Source organism: Lagopus muta, chromosome 4 (genome assembly GCF_023343835.1).
Source record: "Lagopus muta isolate bLagMut1 chromosome 4, bLagMut1 primary, whole genome shotgun sequence".
Classification (NCBI taxonomy): domain Eukaryota; kingdom Metazoa; phylum Chordata; class Aves; order Galliformes; family Phasianidae; genus Lagopus; species Lagopus muta.
In genome coordinates this window covers 19776545-19799891 of record NC_064436.1, presented here as the reverse complement: position 1 = coordinate 19799891, position 23347 = coordinate 19776545, and the positions used below count along the sequence as shown (strand labels likewise).

Here is a 23347-nt window from a genome sequence, read left to right as displayed (position 1 = left end):
TTACAGCAACACAACTCTAGTTTTTTGGAGACATTTCAGACACAGAACGGGCTTGTAGAGGAGCTCCTGGACTCAAGCCACAAGTGTTCATCCAGAGGGCTGCAACCAGATCCTGAGGGCTGCTGGATTTTCACCCTTGGAGGGGACTGGTATGGAAGCCCTGCCCTACAGCCAGGGTGCACAGCAAGAGCTGTCCCAGTTGCAGGACTGCTGAACACCATCACATGCCTGAGAGCTGCTGTACAAGTGTAGCCCAAAAGACTTCTCTGCTTTGTCCTCCTACTGAGGGATCTAAAAATCCTGGCTACTTGGGTACTGTCTTCTCTCATGACAATAACCTCAATGGTTTCTTTTGTTTTAGGAAGGCCAAGTCCTACTTTTCACTTTTCTGTGGGGCTGTTCCACTGAAGCCTGACCTGTTAGTGGAGACTGTTTTCATAAATCCCAGTTTTCAGTTGTGAGAATAGCATATCAAGCTTTGAGGCACCATCAGTAAGGTTTTACCAAGCAGCTAAATGACATAGCAGAATAGTTCCTTTTGGAGGTCTGAGGAAATTTATCTTTTCCACACCGCTAAGTATGCAAGAAACAAGAGAAACCAGCAGTGTCTGCAAGGAAAATGCTGAGAGGCTCTCTTTTAATGGCTGGTGGCTATAGCATGCTCTCTCACTCTCTCCTTCTCTATCCATTACCTTAAGTTAACCCAAAGGGCAGGAAGGCCATCCCATAAGCACAATTGAAAAAAGCACTTGGAAATTCCCCTAAAGTTGATGCCATTTCCAAGTTTCACTCTTGGTTTATGCTTTAAAGTCTTCAAAATGGAAACCTCTGCTAAGAGAGGTGCCAGGAGAGAAACCTCTGCACATGCTTTTGCAAGGACAGACTTCTCTTTGCTTCTGCCAACTCTACCAACACTCGGTGCTGCATCACCCAATCAGAGATGAAGATCAAAAATCTTTCTCGGCTTTTGCCTGACTGCTGTTCGAGGTGGGGGAGAGGAAGAGGAGGCAGGCAGCACCTGATAAGTGCCTTGGCCCACTAGACATATTAAAATGCACCATCAGCAGCAGTCATTAGCTATTCCAAACACCGAGCTATGGCAAGGAAAGCAGAGCTTACACGCACGAGTGGAAAAACAGCGTTTACAGCCAGGAATATATTTGGCACCGATAGCGCTCTGAAATCATTTGGCATGAAAACCCCATCCATTACAGGGATGCGCAGAGCGTGATGCTCAACCCTTCTGTGGCCACAGGTCTGCGATGGGGTGAGATTATTACGCATGGAAAATGCATTCGCAGAAAAGATGTCCCGTGACAAATCTTAGATAATCATTAACCAATTGTGGCTGCTCCTGGCAGAATGAAAGCAAAAATAATACGAGCAACAGACTAATAATTCCGGCTATTTGGAGAATCACAGGAGAAATATTACAAAATTAACCGTATAAAGGTTAAAAAAAAAAGTGAAAGAACCTGCAGGAAAAGGGAGACCGAGTACAGATTAAATAAGATCCTTTATATGGTTTTAGAAGAACCATATTCCCTTTGTAAATACTTCATCTTAAAAATCTGGGACATTATTACTAAAGATTTTCTATCCTGAGAAGCACCCAGCTCTATTGCCTTCAAGAAGCTCATATTAGATCACAGCTGGTTTTAACATTTTGGAAAACCGAGTTTAGCTTCCATTTGAGATTAAAAGAACATAAAACTGGTGGTTTTACTGCTGCCAAGCACATTAAATCATGCTCTAATAAGAAGCAGTTGACTGCAACAAACAAACAGGATTTGGACAACTGCAACCTCCTTCAGCCTGCCTTACTTTTACAGATTGGGAGCAGGCAGGAGCGGATCAGATTCACAAACCTCAGGCATGGTGTGCATGCACCTGAATGGATCCAAGTGGCAAGATAAGTCAGGATATTGCTTTATGGGCTCGTCCCCTTCCTGCCCCTCCCCCAGCCCTCCGCAGCTTCAAAAAACCTTTGGAGATGATGGGCATTTCCCGTGTCTGCAGCTGCTGCAGATTGATTTATTCTTGACCAGAGTTGCAGCTGATAACCAAAACATCAGAGCAATGTGGGGTTTGTGGTGCTCTGTGTATCACCCAATATTTTCCCCCCTTCCTCTTGTTATTTTTCAAAACCTATAGGCATTTCACAAGCAGAAGCAATGCCCCAGTCTATCTTCTTCCTACCAGTGTTCTTTGAACCGTGTTTCATAATCATAATGCTATGGTAGCAAAAACATCTGAAAAGGAAGCAGCGATTCACAGAAAATTAAAAAAGCCTGTCCCAGAGCACACGCAAAGATTTGCAGTGAGCAGATGAGTGTGGAGGAGCCAGCACACAAATCACGGTCCTGAGTCAGCAAATATTTGGCAGGTATCCTGACATACCCTGCAAGCCTCAAATAAAATAGGACAGGGGAAAAAGCTGAAGAAGGAGATAAGTGAGCAATGCTCTCTGGGGAAGAAACGAGAGCATCTCCCACCTTTCTGACCTGCAGTATTTCCATCAGTGACAGGGCTTCAATACCGAGCAGTGATGGCACCTGCAGCCCAGCACGCTCTGTGCTGAGCCCTGCAACCAGCAGGACCCCGCACACACTGGGCAGCTCCACACCACACTTGTAGGCGTGGAAAAAATCAGCTTTAGTGGGTCTGCTCCTTACCCTGCTGTGCTTCAGCCTGCACCAACACATGCCCAGAGCTGCTCATAGCATGGCTTAGTGTTGATCGGCCTCAGGGTTGGGCTGGGTGATCTTTTTCTAAGTCTTTTCCAACCTAGATGGTTTTATGGTGAGATCTGCTCCATCCTTTGCTTGCCAAGGACCCAACCCCAAACATTTATTCCCCGTTGGAGAACGGACACTTCAGGTCTCCCAATGGTCTCCGGTGTTCCAGGCTGACCCAGTTTGAAGCTATGCTTCAGTACTGAACTAGATCCATCACAAATGGTTTCCTTTAAAACTGCTGCTCCCGAATGGCATGCTGGAAGATGTTTAATTTTTTTTTTATTTTTGTTGAGAGAGAGGGAGAGAGAGCGGGACTAATCAGAGAATGTATACGGGGTAAACTGTAATGCTCACTGCGCAGCATCAGCAGAGTGCCTAATTAATTCAGCTTCGCTCAGATTTCACAATCCTCTTCAGAATCAGAACTTCTTTCCAGGTAGAGGGAAAAAATTATAAAACAATGCAAAAATACATGTAAATGCAGCTTCCACACATATTAATGAACAGCAAAGTGGAAAAGGCAGCGTTTTTTTCCAAAGATGAGAACAGCGTCTGCGGTGATAGATGCAGGGTACAGCAAAATAGGTCAGAACGGGGAAATACGTGCAACAAATTACATAAAGCTCTACGTATAAAAATGGATGTATTGATGAGAAGTGATTTTAAAATAAAGGCTCGGATACCAATCATTAATCCTGTGGCCACAACTAATACGCATGCTGCTGCCATAACCGATGTCATTAGAAGCAAATAATGATGCCATCGGCAGCAGCGGGACTGGCTGGGGGAGAGCAGGCGTTACCCAGCCAGTGCACACGTACCTACTCCACTGCAGCACATGCATTCCAGAAAGCAATGTGCAGATCATCTGCCGAGCATGTTTATTGTGGCGAAATGCATGCTCCAACTAATGAAATGCATACATCATCTGGTAAAATGATAACGTCCATGCCGTTTCTTTATTTGGAACCAACTTGTTTGGGGTAGGAGGCTGTGCATGGTGCCTCTCCTCCCAGGGACCCATAGTCCAAAAGATCGTGAAGGTGTGTTTGTTTGCACACAATGCAAACCCAAGCCCAAGCTCACTGAGAATAAATTAGCAGGGAGCCTTCTCTCACAGGGCCCGAGCCATCTCCTGAGATGCTCACAAAAGGGTTATGCTATGGAAGACAGATGACAGCTATAGGAAACACAACGGAAGAAAAAAAACAGAAGACGGTCAGGCACAGAACAGCTGCACTCAGCATCCCTTTCCCCTTCCTTCCCATGAACTCTGTTGGCTCTCAGCCGCCCGGCCCATCGATTGGAGTTCCTCTTCCCTGCTCACTGTCAATTGCTTTGCTGCAGCCACCAGGCAATCTCATGCTGAGCCCACTTTCAGGCAGCAGCCCCAGCACCCCACACTCCGGGCAATAGGAAATTGGGCAGCCACTCACACACGTCCTCCCACTTCTCACATTTAGCAGCACGGCTCTTTCAGCTCGCTCGCATGTCACCAGCTTTCAGAGCAGCTGGTCCATCCAACTCTCAGCCATGCTGGAGACTTTTTATCTTCCTTACAAACTTATCTTCCTAACATGCTTTTTAATGTGTAATCGTTGTTTGATTCGGCAGGGGAGGCTTCCTTGGGGTTTATTGTCCCTATTGTTGTGATCCTTTTTGACAGAAGATGTTGCAAAAATACACGTGGGGTCGGACTGGGTACATTTCACGGCGCAGCAGCATTTTCCTCCAGCGACATGAGCCCCATTTCATTACGCCATGAACCTCTCGGTGAACCTGGGATCTCACTGTATAATTTATGTCTCCAGATACAATTCAACAGTGTAATCTCATGATTTATGCGCTTCATTTCTAATTTGATCATTTTGCCATAATATGCGTTTTCCTACGTGATTTATGCGCGTTCTCGAGCAACGTATGTGCTGGGTGCCACAATGTACACATTCATCAGCTGTGTGGGATGCCCCCAGCGGCACTTTCCCGGGGAGGAAGGTGGGACACCCCAGCCTGAGGCCAAGTCCCAAGGTTAATTGCAATCAATTCACCTTCCATGCAATTACACTTTCATCCACACGCGCCTGTGAAGTGAGCGTGCTTAACGTACTATCAGCGGGAAGGCAAATGTGCCTCTTTTCCCCCCAGAGCCAATAAAGCCAGCCGTGGCAAAGGATTACAGACAGGGCAGCAGGGATGGTTCAGCCCTCCTTCCTAACATTTCCATTGAGGAGGCACGGGGAATAATTAATTATCTCCCCGTTGCGCTGATTAGCACGGGTCTCATTTCAGCATGCCAGCAGCAGACATCCCAAATGCCTGCTCTGCTTTGCAGAGAGCATTCTCTTGCAGCACTAAGGCCGGGCTGAGAGAAAACCTGGGGAAAACAAAACTACCACAGCACAAAACTGGCTGTAAGGAGCCTCTTTTCTGCTCCCTGCGGGGATCAGCCCCCTGCGGTCACCATTTGGCCGCTTGCAGGTTGAGACCCAGCCATCCCTCCTTTAGCCCAGGTAAGTCCCCACCTCTCCATCCTCCCTTGCAGGACATGTTCCCCTAACCTTGCATCACCCTTCAGTGCTCTCTGCTGGGCTCCCACTGATTAATCTGCAGTGCTCAAAATGGGGCAGAAAGCACTGGCTGAGCCCTGGCCATGCTGAGCAGAGCAGAAAGCCTGCTTCACCTGCAGTCTCCCTTCTCCCAGTGAGGTGTTTGCAGTTTTCACAGCCATGCATCGAATGCAGCTTGAGATGCTCCCAAGACCCAGAGGATATTTTTTTCCTTTTGTTCCTCTGTTTAGCTAAAGGTTCCTGGCCCAAGGTACATGCCATTCATTTCTACCTCAGGGCAGCACTTCACACTTTGCCTTATCCAACCATATCACTTCTCTCACTTTCCTCACCCAATGTGGCCATGAGCACATTGAATCCCTGCCCTCCCTTGAGTTCCCCGTCTTGACCCCTGGTCCATCCCTGAGCGATTCTCCCGGACACTGACTGGAGTGGCCCTTTGGACTCAGTACATCCTACCACAGGGCACCACTGGTGATGGCTGGTGGGGTCATCCTCTGCCCGTACCATAGCTTACTAAAAGCCACCATTCCCTATCATCCGTAAAAGAGTGCAATGTGAGATGGCACCAGAAGCCTCCCTAAGCGAAGATATATGATATTCATTGCCTCTCCACAGGGCTTATTGCCCTGTCATAGGAGGAAATAAGGTGAGTTTGACATGATTTGTTCCTGACAAATCCCTGTTGGCTACTTATCTCTGCACTATATTCTGGAGGCTCATAAATAATTTGTTTGATTATTTCTTCCAGCATTTTTCCATGCGCTAAGTAGACTGACTGTTCTATAGCTCCATGGCTCCCCGGTTTGCCTTTTTCCAAAGACAGGCACTTTGCCCATCCTCTCCCACAGTACAGGAGCCTCCCCTCCTTGCCACAAGTTCTCAACAACATCACCTTGCCAACAGCTAAATGACTCCTGTGAGCTCTCACGTGCAGCCTAATGGAAAGTATCCTGCCATCTTCTTCCTCCTCCTAAATTTGACCTCCTGTTTGCTGAGGTGAATACCATCACCCAAAAATTGTTCACTGACAGCAACATGGGTAAGGCTGAAGCAAAATGAAAATGATGCAGGGTGCTTTTGCCTTCATAGCATTACCTATTGCTAACTTTCCCACTTCATTTAACTGTGGGTTACTACAATTTCTTTATAAGATAGCTGTGGAATATATATTTTTCTTTATGCTCCTTACATGTTGCTTCTCATTTCATGTCTTGGGCATTCTCATTTTGACCCCAAAGCTGCATGCCATTTCTTTTCTACTCATTGATTACTGTATGCAACTGAATATATCTGATGCTTTATGTTTACTTGTTCTATTACATTTTCCATTTGTCCTCTCTTGGTAGAGTGGCTTGTACTTGGATCTCAAGATCATTTATTCAAAAGAAATGCTAACTTACCTGATCTTCCTTTTCCCCTAGCCCTGCTTCCCACAGGAAGCACCTACCAAATAGCTCAGTTCAGAAACCACATAATGTTATACTAGCTTCATATTTTAAACAAAGTATTTCCTGATGATAACATCTGTTTCTTTTCTTTACTTGCTGTCTCAAACACCTCTTTTCAGCACACCCACAGCTACCTTGGATAGGTCACGTTGTATTGCATTCCCTTTCCAACAGAAGCAGGTTTAACTCTTCAGCTGTTAACTTTCACCATTTCTCATTACTTTCCCAAGTCTGAGCTGAAAATGCCTACAGATCAGAGTTGCTGATACAGACAGGATGACGTGCATATCTGCATTAGAACAAGATGTTTCCTTTTCCTCGAGTAGAATTGCTTAATAAAATTAATTTATATGTGTACGTACATGAAGAAATGCATTGATGTATGTAAAAATAGAAATATATAGCAAATACATATATGTAGATATGAAAAAACATGGTGTTTTGAAACCACAATGGGTGGGATCCTTGACTGGACAGGGTATTCCTTTAGTACTGGCACTGCTCCGTTTCAGACACCCCAGCCTGTAGAGTAGCGTGCCAAAAGAAATACCAACAAGTCTCAGCTTTTTACCACATGATGAGACCAAAGCCCAGTACAAGCTTCGTGAGTTAAAACCCAGCTGTATAAACAGCAGGGAGCTGGCGTGCGTGTCGAGACTGAATAGTAAGCCAGATGTGAATCTGGCCCTTGTTCAGCCCTTCCAAAGCCACAGGCGGAGGAGCAGGGTGTGTGGGGAGCCCCATCTGCCCCACCACCACAGAAACACAGCTTGTCACGTCTGACACCACGCTCAGTTTGGTGGATTTTAACAATGTCAGTCAGGGACTCCCTCTTAAAGAGAGAGAAACCCAAAGGGGAGAGCATTTCTGGAAATAGCAATAAAAAAAAAAATAATAATAATAATAAAAACTTTAATTGGGGGGATGACTCAAGCAGTGCTGAGGTCTACACTATAAAAATGGGGGAAAAAAAGATATATATATATCCTAGGGAACTCCCACACAAGCTATGCTCCTGAAAGACTGGAATATGCTTGTGGGGAGCTACGAATAGGCTGCTTCTGTTAGATAACATTGACTGTCCCCACCAATTTTAAAAGCATCTGTTAAGAAGGTGGTTCTTAGGAGATCCTATCTAGATGCCAGAAACGCTCAGGCCGTTTGTATCTGAGATTAACGGCTGTGCCGGATAGGAAATAAGTGTCACCTTCATACAAGCGTCAGGGGAGCTCTGTCCATCTCAGCAAAAACCACTCACCCAAGGCACGGTCAGGGAGGCAGCCATCAGGCTGCCACCATGCCAGAAAAGATAAAAAGAAGAACTTATCAGCTCCTGCCTCGCTGGGACAAGACCCGTGCCCCACCATGCTGCCTGGCTGCCTGCGTGCCCTCAGCTGTCCCTCTGCTCGTAGGCCTCAGCGCTGCCCCAGACCCAGCAGCAGAGACTGACCAGGGGCCAGCACTGGCCTCCCCTCAGTATGCTGTGACTGTTTGCCACCTTGATGGAAATCTCCAAAAACAAACAAAAAAGACGAAATCTGAGTGGAGCAGGTCCCAGATTGTCAGCAGAAACCCTGTCTGAGCAGCAAACAGACAGACTGATGCTGGGATGTGGGACCTGGCACACAAAACAGTGTGACCAGGGACCTGAGGTGATGTATAAACGTATGCACAGCTTTCTGTTGTGTCTTTACTGAGACAGGCCAAGCTGTTGTTGCCATGAAGGCCCCCACTCCTAAACGCTTCTGCATCATGCACCCTTCCCACTACTTTTTAAAGTCAATGACTGTGATCTTTCAGCCATAATTTGATTCAAAGTATCCAGCAGTCAAAAAAAACCAGAGGATAAAACCCAATCATTTATATTGACAAATACAATTAAAACCTTTTAAACGTTGAACTAGACACATGAGGCCTTTGCCAGCACCTCTGCCATGTCCCAGGGCTGGGTTCTGGATTGAAGGACAAATCTTGCCAGTGGGAGCACCTCCAGGCAGCCAGTTGGCTGAGCCCCCCAGCAGCAGGGCAAGCCTAACACAGGTATGGCATTTTCCAGATGGAGAAGGCCTGGGCCAGGCACAGCTCCTGTCGACCTCTTCTGCAAAATACCAGCACTTGGCTCAGCCAGGCACAACTTCTAAGAAATGTTAAGTTCGACGGCATATCATAGAATGCATTAATTTAAAAAGAATTCCAATCCCATGGCATTTCCTACTTTTTTCTTTTTTTGTTCTGGAACCATAACCCAATGTTATTTCTGTGTTTTTTGGAAGCCTAGCCAACTGTTTGTTTATGCCATGGTGTGCTGTGACAGTATCACTCTGGGCATTTGGCTTATCAAATCTGCAGTGGAAATAGCAAAGCCTTTTTGCATCACAAACTAAGTGCAGCAGCAAGAGATGGAAAAACGGTTTGTCCACACTGCTGAAGGCCTGCTCATGCTGCCATGGGTACAGCAAGAAACCAAACAGACAGCAAGAAACAAAAGCTGCTCTGACACCATTCAACTTAGGTACATCATCGTGTGCCACAAGCTTATGTGCCCTCTGGGAGAGGGCATGGGGCTAAAAGGGACTGCCCCAAACCAGTGACACGTGGCTGAACGCAGTCAGTGAAACCATAAATTGTCTCACAGAGCAAGAACAAGGCAGCACTTATTCAAGAGCCTAAGAAAAGCAGCCCTGGGCTCAGAACCTTAGGGTTCAGAGGATGACCCTCTTGGTCCTCTATGGGCCTCACCATTGGTAGCTGGATTACCTTGACAGCCAGTAGAGGCCTAATTACAGCTTGGCACCCTGGGAAGTGGAAGCACTCATGGCCCACAGGGTTGCATCTCAGTGTTCATGAGAAGTACAGATGCGATGCACAGGGGTTTTGCAAGGCGGCATACTGGTCTCCACCCACATAAAGCAGAGAAACGAGCATCCAGACAGCTGCAGAAGGAAGGAAAAGGAAAATTGCTGCAGCCTCTCATAACACATCAAGCACATCGATAGCTTGAGAGAGAACAGAAAGATGTTTCACTTGATTTTGCAAAGTAGAGAACAAGTCTAAAATGAGTTCTCTTTTCCTAGCCAGGGAGGATGCTGTATGTATCCTACAGAGTGCAGAAGCTGACCCCACAACAGGCGGGGGTCCCCATGGCAGTTTTAATTGAGAACGTTCGCAAGGCCCTTTTCCTAACGAAGAAAAAAAAGCGACAAATGGAAGTCACTGTGTTTCTATCGCCCTGAAGACGCCAGTAAGCTTTTGTGTCTGTTTAGCTGAAACCTCCCGGTTTCCTTTGTTGTCGGAGTGCATTTCACTCCGGTGTCAAAGTGTGTCAACCCCAAGCTTCCCCTCTGTGCTGCTGGCATGGCTCCAGCCTCCCAAGTGCCTGCTTGGCTCCCTCCTGACACCTCCATCTGATCCATCACAACACCTTGCCGCATAACGAGCAGGCATCATTTCCTCTCCATCAGCATACGCAGAAAGGTAATTAAAGCTGTTTAGGTATTTTTTGTTGCTGTCATTGCTTTCTGAGGCTCAACAGCACAACTGCGACTTCTGCTCAATTAAGTTCCTGGATAAAAATAAAATAAAAGAGGGTCTTTGGCAGCCCTTTATGCCTGCACATTAAAGCTGGAGCCTGGGATTTACACACACACAACCCGTGAAAGGAAATCTTCAAATAAAGATCTCTCCAGCTGGAATGACCATTATGATACCCGTTCACATGCATATCTATATCTATCTGTATGGATATATACATGTACACGCACCATGTATAAAACCCAAATCTGCTGGTGCCTCTTTCTGCTTATGCTAAGGGTGCCTTCCTCCCCATTACAACAGCATTTGCACATTTATGGGAGGAATAAAGGTGGGGGGGAAATGCGTGATCCATGTGGAGAAGCCTTCCCTCTGCCAGCCAGAGAAAGAAGAACTAAAAGGATTATAAAAGTTCAGATTAAAATGATATAAAATCTAGCATTTGGCTCCAACACTAGTGCCTCGGTCCTCTGTAGCTAATCTGTATGCACTCTGTGACCTCCTCGCAGCGAACCCTGCTAAATATATTATTCCCACGGGGGCTTTCACTGCTGCTTGGTGTCAGAAATCAATATGTATGAGGCGCGTGGATGGGAATTTCTAATAGATCTGCCTGGCCCTGTGCTGCTTTTCAATATCTGCCTTGGACTATTAGTGCCGGCTCGGTGCCTGTGAAATAACCGAGATAATCTTTTAAGGTGCACTGTTAAGGTGGAACCTAAATGTTGCCGTTTCAATTAAAACAGAAAAATATATATATTCATAAATCAGGCAGTGCCATGCGTAACCCTGCATGCAGCTTGATTATAAACAATGATGGGGATTAAAGTATTAGGGTGAGTATGCTAATGGCTGAGTTTCTGGGGAATGGTATGCTTGTTTTTGTTTTTTTTTTTATTATCGACAGAAAACTGCTCAGATTGGAGGCGGGGGGACCCACAGCCTCGCCGCCCCACAGCAGCACTGTCACTGCAGTGTGCACCCGTCTTCCCAGAGAGGCAGCAGTCCACCACAGCACTGCTCTCCATTTTGGACTGGTGCTGCCTGGGCAGCTTGACATTCTTTGAGGGGGGGCCTATTGATCTCTTATTGCAGAGTAGCATTGGGCCCCCTGCCCATCCCTGCTGGGTGGAGCTCCCACTCCCCCTTTGTTTCCAGCTCGGCACAGAGGGGAAGCCGTCTCAGCTCAGCACAGATGCACAGTGTGGGAAAATGATAACTCACTGAAGGACCTCTGGCTCTCGCCTCTTTTTGATTATCATTTTTAAAAGGGGAGAGGTAATCGGCTCAATGCACCGTCAGGCTGAACCCAGCCTTGTGCTGGCAATGACAAGTGGGAGCCATCACCTCTTGGCCACCCTGAGCCCTGCCACCCTGCAACGCTCTCATCATGCTGTAGGTCGCAGACCTGCCTCATAGCCCAGCATTTTTCTTTCCTCCTCTCTCTAGAGCACAGCCCAGCTGAGAAGCAAGGCAGCCACCTCCAGCCTGAACCTGTCCTGGGCACCCTGCTTGCACTGACCATCCTCCACACCCTGAAAATACAGATGTTTACCAAGGGCTCTGGCACCACCACGGCTGTGTCCTGGATGCCGAGAGCTTGGCTGGTGGTGTTTGCAATACAAACACTCCTCATCTACTGCACGCAATTCCCCGCTGTTTAATAGGGCTGAAGTTCCCTTCCCGCCTCCCCTTTCTCAACCCATCAATTAGGTAGGTAGATGTGAAAACAAACAGCCCGTGTGTTTTCTGCATTTCTAAGGAGGTGTAATGGCGCGAAGTGCTGGTTGCCTTCGTTTACTGATGGGAAAAGAGGAGTTTGAGAGGGTCTCAGCAGGCATCGGGCTCTGTGTTTCCATGAGCTCTAGAAAAGAGCAGGGCCGGACTGCAGGCAGAGCAGAGGAAGGGCTGGGAAAGAGATCTAGATGTGGCCTCAACCCCCAGAGAGGGGCTATGGGCAGAAAAGTCATCTCCCAGGCAAGGAGTCCTTCATTCGTCTCTTCCTGGTCCATCTGTTCTCCTGCCTGCAGCTCTGAGACATCTGAGTGCCCTGTTTCACAAGGAAGAAGCTTGCTTTCTCTGCCCTGCCTTGATTATGCCCATATCAGAGCAATGCATTCCAGTCCTCTATGGAGCACAGCTCATGGCCAGCCTTAGTTAGCTGGACTTGCTTCAAACTCTGCAGACAACCACTCAAACACACCTGAGCCCATATTTTCCATCCATTTCTAAAATTCATCACTGTACCGATACCTCAGAGATGCTGATCTCCTACAGCTCTCAGAGAAGTCTCCAAATCCAACGCATGGTGGAAACCCACGTGGAGCTCATGGCACAAGCAAGCTGTGGCGAAGGACTTGTGACATGTAGTGTGGTCTTCTGAGTAAGTCTTGTGGTGCAAAATCTCAATGAGGTGCAAACTGGGAGCAAACCACAGGAGCTAAGGAGAACAAAATGGCACAAGTACTGCAACTACTCGCCACACTTGTTCTTATGCCCAGTGCTTGTGCCATCACAGCACGGGGGCAAAGGCCTGCGCATGCAAAGTGCTGCAGCTGTCTGACCTTTTGCCATGGCTTCTGCCTTGCTGCCTCACATCTCAAATCTTTGTAAAGATGGGACTTGACAAGAGGTGTCACATCCCTTCCATCCCAAAGGCAAATGAATGCCCCTTTCTATCACGGGTGTCACCCTCCATTGGCTGCTGGGCGACTCCCCAGCCAGCACATTACTCCTACCCCAGTTGCTTCCAGCACCTGAAATGCAGTGACTTGGATGAACTCCTGGAGAAAGTAGTGAGCACCAACCACATATCCATCCTGCAATACTCACGTGCAACGTAGGTAATACCAACACCTGAACAGAAAACCTCTTCTCCAGTAATAATGATTTTTTCTAAGGTGGGTAGTGATGGTGGGCATCCTACAGCAATGCTGCTAAGGGAAGCTCCATTAAACTGACTTGTTAGAAATTTGCTTGAGGCTGCAATGGAAGCATGCTGGGTGGCTAAACACCAGGAGGGATTGCTTTCCCTGCAAAGTCACCCTTTCCAGCAGAAGTAGGGATGCTTGTGCCCGAAAAGGTGCCCGGCTAGGACCTGTCTCATTCAGCTGCACAGTTCAGCCTGACCTCCCAGCTGCTGCCCACTTCCTTCAGCAACATCAAGATCATGCACACCTCACTGGCCTGTGGTGGTGGTCTGAGACATCCTAACAACACAGTTCTTGTGCACGCTTGTACTGCGTGTCAGATTGATACAGGCAGAGGAATTCTTCACATCGGTGGACTGTGCGTAGCCACATGCAGGCATTCAGCCATCTGCTTCCAGCCTGCAGAAGTGATGTCCCACCCCAGAGAGCCCTTCGAAGGGACCATTCAGCAGGTTACCAGCCGCTGCCAGCTCATGCATCCCCCAGGGACACAGCGAACAGCTGCAACGTGAGAATTCATTTCAATGAAATGCCAGCAGCATTTTCCAGCCGGCTGAGGCTGAGGACCAGATGTTCGCCACGTGTCGCCGCCTGGGGCACATCAGGCCCCAAGAACATGCGAGGACGCTTCCCAGACCCACTCATGCTGAGGGGGTTGCCCAACGACATGCAAGCAGCCGCGAGCATCGCCCAGCTCGGGCAGGCATGGAGTAGTGGCGGTGAACGAAATGCTTAATTGGTCTCAGCTGGAGGCTGCTCTGCACGTGTCAGCACGATGTAGAAAGCAGGGCTATGGAGAGGAGACGCTGCAGCGAGCAATTAGAGCAGCCCTACTTCCCCTCCCCCTCTCCGCCAGCCCTCAGCCCTGAAAGTTTGGTTGAGTTCAAGCAGGGAGCATTTCTTACCACAAAATGAACTCAAGGCGCTGCTGCTGGTATTGCCATGCCTGCTGTGGAGAGCATCTGTGGGGAGAACTGCAGTTACGTCAAGTCAAAGGCTGTACCTCCCTTTCTCCGTTCTTTTTTTTTCTCACCAACAGGAAAGAATCAACACAAGAAAACCCTTCGTCCAGTTCAAATCCAAGTTTATTAGCTCGTAAAAGTCTGTTTCCACACAGTAATCATAGGAAATGAATGAATGTTTATGGAGCACAGCATAAAAATATTGCGAGTCAGCCATAGGTTGGAGGTTATGTTGCTCACAAAAATTAATCAGCAGGTCACATGGCATTGCATCAAAAAGGCAAATCAGGTCTAGGAATGCAAACAATCAGATCAAAAAGGCAAAACAAGTCAGAGGAGAGTATCAGAAAGCAACAATTAGGTTCATATCCCCTAATCTGGGTGGCAGATCTCGTTAGACCAGGTTATTTACCCTACTAATTGTCCAAAGTCAGCTTGAAAGCCAGTTGTTCAGTTCTGCATTAAACCACAAATCCTCAGCCAACGTATCAGCTGGCCAAATGAGCTACCCAGCCTAGGCATGAGCATCAACACACAGACACGTGAGAGACAAAGCACACTTATCACAGAGGCTGGTGGTTCAGACACCCAGCCAAAAGCAGAATCTCTGCAAGACACACAGGCCGAGTTGTTCTAGGCCCCATCCTGATGTGCAAGCCTTCTTTCTGCCTACAAGCCCCCCAGCACCTTCACTGCAATCAGAAGGATCAGGAGGTTTGCCTATCTCCCAGACCCTGTTTACCCTAATGCTGGTCTTCTTCAGGGCTGCATCTGATTGCCAAAGGTAATAACAGGCTATATAGGAGAGCACCCACATTAGGAGAGGTGGGCCAGCAGCAGGAGCTTCTGACCTGGGCTACCTCTTTTCTCTCTCCTCTCCCAGAAAAAAAGTCTAGCAAACCAGTCCTCTATTTCTTCCAATTTATTTATTTTGCCTGAAGATGTGCAGATGGCTAGTGCTATTAACTCTGTAACAAGGGCAGACGTAGAGGACTAAGGAAATAAAGGTGTTTTCTTCTCAGCTGGAGGATTCTTATACGTATTATAAACAGAGCTGGGGAAAACCGCTCCGAATAATTAGTCTGGGCTCTGTTTGACATGGCAACATCTGACAATCTGCCCACAAGGATTCTGACTGCTTTATAGAAAAGATCCTGCACTCAGGAAGGCAAAGATGGCTTACACAGACTGCTGAACCCCCAATTATGAGATCTTCTCATGGAGCAGTCAGCTTAGAGTAAGAACTACCTTCTAAGCCCAGTAACCCATTGGGGTTCATGTCTGAAAACCCCTTTTCCAGGAACGGGTAGTAGAATTACAAACTATTTCAGCTTATTGAGTAATGCCCCAACCCTTTCATATAGTTCAAATACTTAGAACAATAGAACCCCTTATTTCCTGAACATGACAGCTTCTTTAGGCAGCACAGACTTTTTTTGTTACAAGATTACTACACACATTTCCTTCACTCTCACTATCTAAGGCAAAACGGCCGTTTTGCAGGTCCCTGCTACCCAGCCAAACACATCTATCCTAAAAGCCAAATGGAAAAGAGAATCAAGGCAATGGTAGGAAGAGATTATGAAAGCTAAGCTCACACTGAACTTCATCTTTCCTTCCTCAGATAGGTCCAATGGTCTCAAACTTCATTGTATTTCCTACTGAGATGACGCGTTTCTTAGATTTTTGGTCCATCTACCCATGCCCAACACATGCTGGTGACCGAGTTAATCCTTGTGAAGTTCCTCCAACTTCACAAGTTACCTAGCAAAGCTCATGGGAATCCAGGGAGGTCTGGATGTCCCAGGAAGCACGCTGCCTCGTACCACCAGGCCATTCATAATTTCAGACTTGTTCCTTGGAGAAATATCAGAGAGAGCTGAAATGGCTAGTGGCAAAAACAAACTGAGTCCATCACAGCCTAGAAGAATCAAGCTTCTCGCAAAAGGATATTTTCCTTCCTCTTAATAGCTTCACTAATGAGTTTGTCAAGTTTTGGCTTTGAAGAATTACCTACTCTTTATTTGAGTTTGTTGTTTTTTTTAAAGATTTTTTTTTTTAATTAAAAAACAAAAGCTATAAAAAGCTAGAGGTAGTTTTAAACTGCAGGGTTCATATCTGGGGTGAGTTTTTCTCTGGAGCTAAGGGATATTTTTCATTCAGACTAGTATAAAACAATACCCTGGGGGAAAAAAGTTGAAAGAGAAAGCATTAAAGGAATAGGAACTCAGAGACCTTTTCCTGCTTCCAAATCGACTATCTCATGAAATTAGCACATTTCCTCCCTGTGAATTCTGTATCTAATCCAGAGACATCACTGATTGTGCCTAAGCAACTTGGCAGCCCCTTTCTTCCTCCTCTTCAAACAACTCAAGGCTCATCCCTGGTGCTGTCTAATGAGCGGTCTAGGTCTCATAAGAGCATATATCCTTACGGATTTTGATGAGAGAAGATGGGATCAAGGGAAAATCCAACTCCGTTCCTTTTGGTTTTATTGCTTTCTCTAAAAACCAAAAGGATACACCTAGGCTTCCCAGAAAATCAGCTGGCATCGAAGGAAACCTTGCAGCCCAGGGGACATACCTCTTCTTTCCACCCCTCTCACAGTCCTGCACTGGCACACTGAGCTGACGTTATGTTTATACGAGGTGTAATGGCAGAGCAACGACATTCCAAACTTCATGACAGTCAGGGGACATGCTACCCACTCAGCCACACACTCTCCCACCTACTGGCATGATGTTAGCACCTGTCTGTAGCACGAAGGAAGAAAACGGAAACGAGAAACTATTTCCTAGGTATAGCAGGAAAAAGAGCAGAACTTCAAACTGAAAGGCAGAAAAACAAAGAGAAGGATATTGCTGTCATTCTCACACAAGCCATGTTCGCAATCCCAAATGCTCCAGTACTGATGTGACAATCCACCCTCAGGTCTACGGTGTGCTGCAAGAGTCACAGATGAGATTTCACCATCATACGCTCCTCCCTATGAAACAAACCGCTAACTCATCACATCACTCCCACTCCATTATACAACAGAGGTCTGCACCAAAGGGCTGAAGACCTTTCTGCAATCTGTCTTCCTTCTAACTCCACTTTTCACAGTCTCTACAACTCAACATCACACTCCTAGTCTTACAAAGGTGGTACTATTTTTCTGTTCTCTTAAACAATTCAGAGCACAGCGTCACCTGCAGGTACACAACTTATGGGGTTTCCAATGACTGCCAATTGAGAAGGAATTAGTTGTGTAGCTATTGCACCGCCACTTCATAAGCATTCATTCCCAAACGTGCGATTGAGGTCAGCTTTGGACCCTCTTCATCATTTTGAGGATTCTTTTTTAAAAGAGATTTTCATTGCTTAGGATCCCACAAACAAAACCTGTTTATGGAAAAAGAGAGATATCTTGAATACTAAAGTCCTTTATTCAACAACACAGAAATATCACAAAAACAACTTTACTGGGCAAATTGAATGTTTTTATACAGTTTTGTACATGCCCCATAAGTGATTTTTTTTCATAAATACACCGTTTTCCAAAACTGTTTTTTTTTTCCATAATTGCACAAGCATACATACACCTTACACAAATATCTATTAGAAAATTTAATAGATAACTGCACAGTTCAGAAATAGGAGAACACTGTGAAAGGAGTACATTTCTGTGGCTCGTGTTTCTGAAAAAAAACCTCCTAGTTCCCTGCAATTGTGAAAATGGAGTACTTTCTAACATAGGAGCTGTCTTTTATTCACTAAGAGTACAGTAGAGCTCAGCGTGAAACTGCCAAATTTAATAAAAACAAAATCTGAAACATTTAGCTGTTACATGAGAATCCACTGTTTGATATCACTATGCATCTAACCATGATCAAAGACCCACTACTGCTTTTTGCTGAGTGTATTCGACCCTGAATGGTATGTTCATTTAACTACTTTCTTTCTTCATTATTTGATTACAGATATAGCCCATTTAAAGACTTGATATGCTTTAACATTAATTGCATGACTTACATACCAGGGGTTCTGCACAAAAGAGAGCATTTCCCTCTTAGGGAGGGTCTGTTATTAATTTACAGAATGGGTACGTATGCCTCCCGTTCAGCCTTACCATTTTTCCTACATTTATCTGGGGTATGCCAACAATGCTTCCATTAGGCTTAGTGCTCATACCTAGAAGACTGTGAAATTGTGTTCTGCTTTTCTTTTACAATTTCTAACTTTTTTTTTTTGCACCGTGTGAATGAAAGACATAGAGGAATACAGATTTTCATACTGGAAAATATTTTTGGACTTTGAGAAAAGCACAAATTAGGTCATTAGAACTTGAAAAAAAAAAAGAAACCATTTTACAAATATGTATACAACAGGGGAGGAGGAAGGCCAGCAAAGGGATTTCGTTCTTCAAACATCCCAAACCAAAATCTCTATGCGTACCACATCTCAGAAATACTGTTTTCCCCAAGTCTAAAACCGCAATGGTGTAAAGGAACAATATCCAAAATGAAAGCCACATGGGGAAACCAAAGAAAAATCAACTCTTGTTCTTTTTCAGTAATTAACAGGTTTGCTTGTTTGTTTTTTAACAATTTTGAATTGACATGTAAAACACCACAATTACAATATACAGATCCATCAGTTCTTTAAAAGAAAACGACAAAACAAAAAAAAGAAAGCACATCAAGACATGCAACATTAGGGTATTAGACAGTAAGTACATCGCTATGAATATTCTTTGTACACCTAATGCAGCCTGAATTTAATCTTGTCTCTACTTCTTTAAGAACAATCACAATTTTCCAAAAAGCAAGGCAAGCTTACCAGCCAGATGTGCAAATAAGGCTTCAGTTGATAAATCAATCAGCATTTTAGTAGAGAAGACCTTACAGAGCTTGTGTTAGTCAATTGGTCAACAACAGAGGCCCTAACCAAAAAGTCTCAAACACAAAGAGAAATCCGTACACAGTTGACATAAGAACAGACGTAAAGCTCATTGTATGCTTATCCAACTGATGACCCCTTATAAACAAAAAGAGGGGCACTGTGACAGAAGCACTTTGAGTGTAACACTCCATTTCCAAAGTCATGCACGCAAAGACGTAGGCCTGTGGTCCACCCTTCATCCATCCATGCCCCTTCAGATACAATGACCCACCCATGCCCAGCCCAGCCGACACACGTGGGTAATCTCAGGAGGCTCCTCCTGGAGGACCTTGGCTCGCAAGAGCCCCCTCCCCTGCCAAAACCAGCATCCCCTCAGCCACACAGGCCCCGCACTGCCACACTCCCCACCATCCCACACGATCCACCTCATGAGGGTGACTGGGGACCACAGGCTGGAGCACTGAGCACATTCATGAAGAAACAGCTGAAATGAGAGAAGATTTGGGTGGGCTGTGCACCACTGATCAGTTCTTTCCATGCCCAGCACCTGTTCTGTGAAACTACTGGCAGTCTTACTTTGTATAAAATGATAAATCTATCAAGTATGCGGCACAACAGCATTCATTTACTTTGACGGGATGGCCTTTTCACTCATGAATGGTATAGCCGAGCAATAAGAAGTGATGATCAACCAGTATTAAGTATCGCTAAGTTTCAGTATCCTCCTTATTTTTCCCACCTATTTCCTCCACCCAGTCAGAGCAGGAAGGAGAGCAGCACAGCACTCTGCTCAGGGCCTAAGGGAGCAGTGGTTCAGCAAAGCTGAGAAGAGTGGAACAAGGACCATGCAGGGAGGTCTTTGTTATTGAAGTATTTTTAAATTCAGTTTTATACTTCAAAAATATTCAGGTTCTCAAATAAATACAACTGCAAGTGAGACCCAAACCAGTCCAATGGTCAAAACTCAACCGTGAAGAGCTCCTCTTGGACCAAAAATACTGCATTCAGCTTTACAAAACATTTACTCCACTGACCAAAAACTTTACATAAGAACCCGTACACGGAGGGCAATGAAGCCGAGTCCTTATTTATACTAAGGGCTCATGCTCACCTCATTTTCCATCCTAGAACAAGCTTTATGCACATCCACATAGGCTGGGCACTTCGCCTTAGAACTCAGTGAAAAGTAGGTCAAACACCATACAGCATTTTTGGATGGATACCCCTATGTAAAGCTCCTTCGGAAGCAAGGCAAGTGCATTAACCACTACTCTAATATAGTGCGTGAAAGATTAATCTTACATTTTATGTCTTCCCCTCTCACAACACCATGATGGAAGGTAATTGCTAGATGCGTCACAATCTTTTTATCTTCCAAAACTTGGTATCAAGTCTCTATGGAAGGATGCATGGTAAAACAGTGCTGCTGTTGCTGCTGCTGCTAAACAACTAGCAAAATAATATTTAAAGCTAGGATTTATTGCTCCGGATTTAACTCGCAGAACCACACCGTTGTGTACAAACCATTAATCTCCATAGATGCTCAGACATGATTGTCTCCTTGTGTCTAAACACACAAAATACAAGCGGCTATCTGTACAGTTTACAGTACTGAAACACATATATTTGAAAATGAAGTATAGATATGTTACTTTTCAAAGATACATGACTTTATAGCAGGGGTTTACCCAAACTTTTTTTGTTTTTTTTTTTTGGTTTTTTTTTGTGTGTTTTTTTTTTTTTAACAGCCACTTTAAAAATAGACAACAACTTCACTAGTATAGCTAAGTTACATCAAAGAAAGAATCAGTGTACTGAATGTGAATAAGCTGGCCAATTCCCCAGGCTCCCAGATTTTTGTCTTTTGCTTTTGAGGAAACCCCTATACAGAAATGAAAATAGTATCTGAGTATATTCTTCAGTGGTAGACTAAGCAGTTTCTTAAAACAAGACTTTAGCTTGCCATTCACTTCGGACTGCCTTGAAAATAAGATACACTACTGCTTAAAAGAACCATCGGAATGCTTCAGCGCTGGGAACAGGTGTTCTCTAAAAAAAAAGCAAGAAAACAAGTTAAGCTTTCTTTTGTGGCATTACAAAACTCGATTTCTTCTCTTTGTTCTTTCCCTGTACAATTCCGGCATACTTTCAGTTATCTAGGAACAGCACGATGCCTCACGCAGCTTGACAATTCATAGAAACATCCCTCCTCCAAGCACATGCCATTACAGGGTCACATGTGACACATCTTAGGCAGTAAGTAACACCCCTAGCATGCAGTCCCTTTAGTTAGCTAAGCAAGGTAGCCACGGGCGTGTGAACATCAGTATCAAAAATATCTCCTGGAAAACAGACAATGCCTTTGGAATGACCACACAACCTTGCCCAGCTGCAACTCGGCACAGCGTACGGTTTGTTGGCTGCAGGCGGGTGGGTTGCTTGCCAGTCAGGCATGTGTTTTGGCAGGAGCACTTCTTCGGACAGGGGCATAACAGGCATTGCTCTACCTCCCCTCATTCCACATTTCAGTTGAAGCACATCCTCAACTTAGTTTGAGGAAGGGAAACACCAACTGACCCAGGGGGCTGCCCAGGCTGCCCACCTGCTTGCTTCCACACACGTGCTAGGCCCCTGGCCTCACATCAAACAGTTTGCCTTCAGGGCTGATGCTCTTCACCCCTACCGCTCCACTTGCTGTCTCCCCAGAACGATATCCACCTGCATTTGGGTGTCCCACATGCATCTGAGCACAGGCCAGTTCCTTTCGCACCTCAACGCATAGTGTAATACACTTTACATACTGACATACAGAACCGCTGAGGGGAAGCAGCATCACAGCACATGAGATTACACTAAAAACACAACCCTGGGACACAAAGACTTGCTGATGTAGCTGACCATGTATACAAATACCAGCTTGTCTAAACAGGGTCTGTGCTACCACTATATCTACCCTGTGTGCTCACAGAGCAGCAGTGCAACCCACGCTACCCAGCACCCAGTCCCTCTCCATAAGGGCTGGTGTCATCTGAGAGATCATCTGAACACCAGCTCCCTCAGGCAATGGCCTGGTTTTTAGATACACCTGCCTTCAACAGTAAGAATTTCCATGGAGCAATAGCCTTAAAACAGGAGTCGCTGGCAGCCAGCCCTGCCAGCCCCTCACCAAAACCTGAAGCATGAGCAGCTGTCCGGGAACATTGAGGACAGCCCCAGGTCAGCACAGGCTGTAAGATGGCTGCTGAGCTCCAGCCAGGGATGTGGATTCATAATTCATAAGGAGGTCGGCTGCAGGAAAGGCTTGAGTTCAGAGTGGAAGGAAGCAATCACACGCCTAAATTGATCTCAAAAGAGCAGCCAGACATGCAAATGTATTGAACTCGATATATTGTCTTCGCCTGAAAACTAAACGCAATGCTCCTCCATGGGTCCATCTACCTAAACACGAAAAACCGCAGCTAGCTAGACAGATTTAAAGGCATAGCGGCTGCAATGGCCTTTATTTATTTCCTCACAACATCAGGTTGAGTTACTGTCAGACGTTGTCATATCGGCTAGAAGGAAAGGTGCAATGTCTGATTAAAAGGTCATTCAGACCTTTAAATGCACAGAATAGTATTTCTGAAGGGCAAGGCTGTAGTTTAAGATGTGTGCTTTCAAAAAATCACAAGATACAGAATTTTGCATCCACAAGCTAAGTTCTAATTACAGATATACATTTACAATCAAATATCCAGTATGCTAACACCCCAATTTGGGAATAAATTTTTCATCCACAATAAACAAGAAAGCTTTTAAAAGGGAAGTAGATGGCCCAAGTTAACACAAACCCGATTTATGAGACAAGGCCCTGAGGGCTGAGCCCTGTGAAAACTAAGGTTATTTCAAGACAAAAAAGACCCTGCAGCTCACTCGGTGGCTCAGCTCAATTGCAGCCTCCATCTACCGCCTGCACGACTAAACTCGGGAGTCCCAGCTGGGAAAGGCAGCTCTGGAGGAGATTAGGGCACGCTGTGGCCTCGTGCTCTGCCGGCGGGGTATCATTATCCTGAGTGACAGCGAGGACAGATTCCCCCGTGCATCGGGCGAGGAGCAGGCCGGGGGCTGATCAGCATTCCTGAAGGCAGCCGTTGCCGTTCACGCTGGTGTAAATGCTGACAAACGGCAGCTTGGCTCCCAGGAGAATGCTCACAAACCCGTAATGCTGTAAGGCACGGCAGGATGGAGGATTTATCCCTGCGCAAGCCTGCTGCCGAACGACCTTCCCGCTTAACACTTGCTATT

General features: G+C 45.8%; 1 long non-coding RNA gene across 1 annotated transcript in view; it reads right to left on the bottom strand.

Annotated features, from left to right (window-relative positions):
* Positions 1-18379: 18379 nt before the first annotated feature.
* LOC125692105 (uncharacterized) overlaps positions 18380-23347 on the bottom strand; it is a 95207-nt gene continuing 90239 nt past the window's right edge. Inside the window, exon 5 of the long non-coding RNA XR_007376465.1 lies at positions 18380-21112. This is a non-coding gene — a long non-coding RNA (uncharacterized LOC125692105). The remainder of the gene's footprint in view (positions 21113-23347) is intronic.